General features: G+C 50.9%; 1 long non-coding RNA gene across 1 annotated transcript in view; it reads left to right on the top strand.

The window, feature by feature from the left end:
* Positions 1 to 467: 467 nt before the first annotated feature.
* The window catches only part of LOC143809800 (uncharacterized), a 55,116-nt gene continuing 49,583 nt past the window's right edge, over positions 468 to 6,000 (top strand). Inside the window, exon 1 of the long non-coding RNA XR_013222461.1 lies at positions 468 to 545. This is a non-coding gene — a long non-coding RNA (uncharacterized LOC143809800). The remainder of the gene's footprint in view (positions 546 to 6,000) is intronic.

Raw genomic sequence — 6,000 nt, 5'->3', positions numbered from 1 at the left:
ACTCGAGTCATTGTCCCAGAGGGTGGGAGAGAGAGCGACGGCTGTCACATCATACTCACCTGCTCCTGGCGTGGTACCTGCATCTCCGATGGTCTCCGGGCGCCGGCAGCTCTTCCTGTGTTCAGCGGTCACATGGTACCGCTCATTAAAGTAATGAATATGGACGCGACTCCACTCACATGGGGGTGGAGCGCATATTCATTACTTTAATGAGCGGTACCAGTGACCGCTGAACACCAGAATAAGCTGCCGGTGCCAAGACCATCTGTCAGTGAGAAACAGGGACTGGGCCAAGAGCAGGTGAATATAATAGGGGAGGGTTTGCACTGCGATATTCACCTGTCCCCGTTCCACCGCCGGGTTCTGCTCCATCTTCCACATCCTCTGACTGTGACGTTTAGGTCAGAGGGCGTGATGACATGTTTAGTGTGTGCACCGCCCTCTGCCTGAACAGTCACTGCAGAGAGCTGGAAGATAAAGCGGCTCCCAGCGGTGGATCGGTGACAGGTGAATATCACAACTGCCGGGGGCCTGAGTGGCGAGAGGTGAGTATGCCATTTTTTTTTTAATCGTAGCAACAGCATATGGGGCATATTCCTCTATGGGGCATCTTATGGGGCCATAATAAACCTTTATGCCGCATTATATGGGGCAAGTCTTTCTATGGAGCATCTTATGGGGCCATAATCAACCTTTGTGCAGCATTACATGGGTCATATTTTAATATGAAGCATCTTATGGGGCCCATCATAAACTGTATGGAGCATTATATGGGGCGTATATTGTATGGAGCATCTTATGGGGTCCATCATGGACTGTATGGAGCATTATATGGGGCTCCTGATTCAATATGGATATTCAAAAACACAACCTACTGATGTCTCAGTTAATTTTATTTTTATTGGTATCTATTTTTATTTTTGAAATTTACTAGTAGCTGCTGCATTTCCCACCCATTTCCCACTGCGCTGATGTCAGCTGCCAGCCTCCGATTGGCTGGCAGCCTTTAACTATTGCGGGCCCGCACGGCAATAGAGTTTAACTGAACCTACGTCTTGGACGCAGGTTCAGTTACTGCACTGGCAGAAGCCTGCCGCTGGGGCTCGATGAGAGGAAAAGAGGCAGGCCCCCATTGTTCATCAGGCCCAATATGCCAGTCAAAGCAATAATGCCCTGATTGCGGCCCTCCCTACTTATGATTGGTCAACATCATGTAGGGGAAGAAGTGCGTGACCGCAGAGACAAATCTGGCATTTTTGATCCACTCACTCTATATATCACATGTGCCCAGTGTTATAAATCCACTGTACAGTATTTTATGTGCCTGGCATTATAGATCCACCCTTTATATTACATGTGCCAGGTGTTATAGGTCCACTGAATAGAATTATACAATATGTGCCTGGCATTATATATATACTCTATATATTGTGGTTAGTGTTGAGCATTCCGATACCGCAAGTATCGGGTATCGGCCGATACTTGCGGTATCGGAATTCCGATACCGGGATTCCGATACTTGCCGCGTATCGGATACCGGAATCGGAAGTTCCAAGATTCAAAATGCAGAAATTCAGCCAATGAGAATGATTCCAAGTGTGGGTACATCCTGTTTAGCATGGAGGGCATGAAACTACTGGCAAGGCTGTGATTGGCTGCTGAAATTATGTCATGATGCAGTTTAAAAGTCGCTGGCGCCATTTTGCGATCACTCTGCTGTGAATTCAGTTAGTGACAGGACGCTGTTTGCTGACTGAGGGACAGTTTAGAGATAGCGATTTGCTTCTTTGTGCTTTCCAAAGGCTAATTTAGCAACCGCTGTGTTCACCTATTATTCACCTTGCTTTTGCCTTGTAGCGCTGTTTTCACAGCGATCTGCAAGGTCTGTGTGTGTGTGTGTGTGAGTGCAGCCCACTCTCTAGTCTGAGTGCAGCCACATAGGCCATCCATAGCTGGTTGTATTCAGTTCAGGGAGGGTGGTTCATTGCCTCATACTGTTCTTTTTTTTTTTTTTTTTTTTTCAAGTAGTGTAGTCTGCTGCTAATTTATTCAAAAAAATCCTATTAGTGTCTTTCCACCCGTCTCCAGCTAATTTGTGGAAAAACACTACATAGGATAACGTAGAGGAGGGTTTTTGGGCCTTGCAGCGCCGTTTACGGCTGTCTGCACGGTCTCCGTGTGACTGCAGCTCGCCCTGTAGTCTGTGAGCTGCCGTAGCCTGGTTGTCTCCAGCTCAGGGTTGTTCACTGCGTCATACCGCCAAATCAATTTTCATTTTTTTTTAAGTAGTGCAGGCTGCTGCACATTTTTTCAAAAAATTCCTATTAGTGTCTTTCCACCCGTCTCCAGCTAATTTGTGGAAAAACACTACATAGGATAACGTAGAGGAGGGTTTTTGGGCCTTGCAGCGCCGTTTACGGCTGTCTGCACGGTCTCCGTGTGACTGCAGCTCGCCCTGTAGTCTGTGAGCAGCCGTAGCCTGGTTGTCTCCAGCTCAGTGTTGTTCACTGCGTCATACCGCCAAATCAATTTTCATTTTGTTTTAAGTAGTGCAGGCTGCTGCACATTTTTTCAAAAAATTCCTATTAGTGTCTTTCCACCCGTCTCCAGCTAACTTGTGGAAAAACACTACATAGGATAACGTAGAGGAGGGTTTTTGGGCCTTGCAGCGCCGTTTACGTCTGTCTGCACGGTCTCCGTGTGACTGCAGCTCTATCCGTTGTCAGTTCAGCCCCCAAAAAATAAATAAATAATAAAGTTCACCAAACACACCAGTTACACCACTTTACATTTGTGTAGGCCACATTAGCTCATATTAAAGTCTAGTCCACACTTTAGAAAATTAGTGTTTCTTATACCTGTTAGGAGGAGTTGCTCAGGAATAAGCACACAAAGCCGTTAGTACTTTTCTGCTTATCTTTATCAGTCAACCAAGATGAAGAAGGCAGTGAGTAAGGCACGTGGGCGTGGGCGTGGGCGCGGAGCAGGGAGGGGACGTGGGAATTCTGTGCCTGCTGCGGGCACCGGTGACTCATCAGCACCCACATTCACCAGGCAACAGTCGTTCATGCGCAGCTTTGTGTCAGAGCGCCGTACACCGCTGCTGCGTGAAGAACAAATTGAAGCCGTTGTCGGATGGATGGCAGCTAATGCATCAACTTCAATTAGTGCCACATCCTCTCAGACACAGAGCACTGGAGAGCAGCCATCTGTCTCTTCACCACCTGCCAAATTGCCCAGGCAGACAGAGAGCCCAGGACAGGAGCCATCTCTACTTCTGTTCTCTGAATCTCTTGGCTTGGAAACAGGGGGCCAGCCAAGCAGCATTGGAGAAATGGAAGAAGAGGCAGGGTGCAGTGATGCCCAACAGCTTTTTCTCTCTTCCTCTGAAGAGGCGGGTGGGCCAGTGGCTCCGGTCACCACATCGCAGGCCGCATCAGCTGATGATGACACTCAGGTGCCACTTACTGGTGCGTGCTCTGCTGCTGAGACTACCCAGGAGGAGCAGTTGGGGGCAGAGGGTAGTGTAGATGATGAGGTCCTTGACCCATCTTGGCGTGAGGGACAGGAAGGTGGTGGGAGCAGCTCTGAGGAAGAGATTCCCCGTACGGCCCAAAGAGGGAGAGGGAGAGGGAAGACTGCGGATCCTGCAGCCTCCGCTTTGGCACCCGTTAGGAGCACGTCTCTTCCAAAAGCCAAAAAGGGCGCTCCCAATACTTGAAAATGTCAGCAACCTCAATACCTCCAACATGTGGAAACATGTGCGCAACAGGCACCCGGCGGAGTTAGAAAAACACACTGAAGAGCTAGGCCAACCAACAGCGGCAGCTACCACCTCTTCAGCTCGTGTTGCCTCTTCCTCTAGCTCACACGCAGCTGGTTCGGCTTCCTCCCAGGATCGCCGTGGAAGAACCTCTGGCCCTGTTGTCCAGAGACCCGCTGTAATTCCACCTGCAGCACCACTTTCCCAGTCATCCACACACCCCAGCCCAGTCTACAGCCATCGGTAGTACAGGCATGGGAGAAAAGGCGGCCTTTCTCGTCAAACCACCCACGAGCACAGGCTCTGACTGCAGGCATTGCCAAACTTCTTTCACTGGAAATGCTGTCATTCAGGCTGGTGGAGACTGACAGCTTCCGTGACTTGATGTCATTGGCAGTCCCACAGTACAATGTGCCCAGCCGCTTTTACTTCAGCAGGCAAGCCGTCCCTGCCCTGCACAAGCATGTGGAGGGACACATAAAACACGCGCTACTGAACGCCGTCAGTAGCAAGGTCCACCTCACCACCGATGCGTGGACCAGTCAACATGGACAGGGGCGATACCTTTCCCTCACTGCCCATTGGGTTAATGTCGTTGAGCCGGGTACAGACCGTGCGAGTGGCGCAGGACGTGTCCTGCCCACTCCAAGGATTGCAGGAATACATTCTGTACGCATTGACTCCTCCTCTTACACCAGTTCCTCAGAATCATCGCTGCAGGAGCCGTCACAGTCCACCTCCACATGGACCCGTGATGAACGTGTACCTGTTACGACCGACATGAGCACAGCCGTGGCCAAACGTCAACAGGCTGTCTTGAAATTAATTTTTTTGGGGAATCATAGCCACACAGCGCAGGAGCTCTGGAATGCCATCAAGCAGGAGAGCGATGTGTGGTTTGTGCCAGCGAATCTCCAGCCAGGCATGGTAGTGTGTGATAATGGCCGAAATCTGGTGGCAGCTCTGGGCCTCGGCAACCTCACTCACATCCCATGTCTGGCACATGTGCTCAATTTGGTCGTGCAGAGCTTTTTGAGGGACTATCCGGATCTTGATGCACTGCTGCACAAGGTCCGCCTAGAGTGTGCTCACTTGCGGCGTTCCAGCACGGCAAAAGCGCGCATTGCGGCTCTGCAGCGCCGACACCGCCTGCCGGAACATCGCATCATATGTGACCTACCTACCAGGTGGAATTCCACGTTACATATGTTGGAGCGGTTGTGTGAGCAGCAGCAAGCTGTAATGGAGTACCAGCTGCTTCAGGCACAAAGAAGTCGCAGTCAGCGCCGTACAGACTTCACAACCACAGAGTGGGCCACTATGAATGACGTCTGCCAGGTTTTGCGTCCCTTTGATTATTTCACGCGGATGGCGAGTGCAGATGATGCACTAGTCAGCATGACTGTCCCCCTTATCTGCCTGCTTGAAAAATCACTGCAAGCGCTAAGGGATGATGTTGTGGAAGAGGTGGAGGATGAGGATTCACCATTTCCATCATCTTCTGGACAGTCAGCGCCACGTGGTTCCTCACAAACGCGTAGGCAGGGGACAGTTTGTGAGGAGGATGAGGAGGAGTCAATGGAGGAGGAAGACATCCGTCCAGAGGAGGGAGTTACCGAATTGTCCAGTACTCAGTGTGTACAGCGAGGGTGGGGTGATGACGAGCGGGCAGAGACCACGCCTCCAGCAGGGGACAGCGTTTCTTGGGCAGTTGGCAGTCTGCAGCACATGGTGGATTACATGCTGCAGTGCCTGAGAAATGACCGCCGCATCGCCCACATTCTCAACATGTCTGATTATTGGGTGTTCACCCTCCTCGATCCTCGCTACCGGGACAACGTAGAAAGCCTCATCACACCGTTGAACCGGGAGCAAAAAATGGGGGAGTACCAAGACACACTGGTCATTTCCATCATCTTCTCCATTCCAACTGAGAGAAGTGCTGCTAGTGCATTCCAAAGCAGCTCAGTGCGTCCAGGCAGTGGTGGAGGCTCTGCACAAAGAGGGAGCAGAAGCAGTGCCTCTGCCCAAGGCAAGACCAGTATGGCCCAACTGTGGCACAGTTTTCTGTGCCCCCCACAAAAGTCTACACCATCACAGACGGCTCCAGTCAGCAGGAGGCAACGGTTCCGTCAGATGGTGACAGACTACATGTCTTGCCCTCTTGCTGTACTCCCAGACGGCTCTTCCCCTTTCAAGTTTTGGGTCTCAAAGCTGGATACATGGCCAGAGCTAAG

Source organism: Ranitomeya variabilis, chromosome 2, assembly GCF_051348905.1.
Source record: "Ranitomeya variabilis isolate aRanVar5 chromosome 2, aRanVar5.hap1, whole genome shotgun sequence".
Taxonomy (NCBI): Eukaryota; Metazoa; Chordata; class Amphibia; order Anura; family Dendrobatidae; genus Ranitomeya; species Ranitomeya variabilis.
Note: the sequence above shows the minus strand (reverse complement) of the source record. Positions and strands in the feature narration are given on the sequence as shown.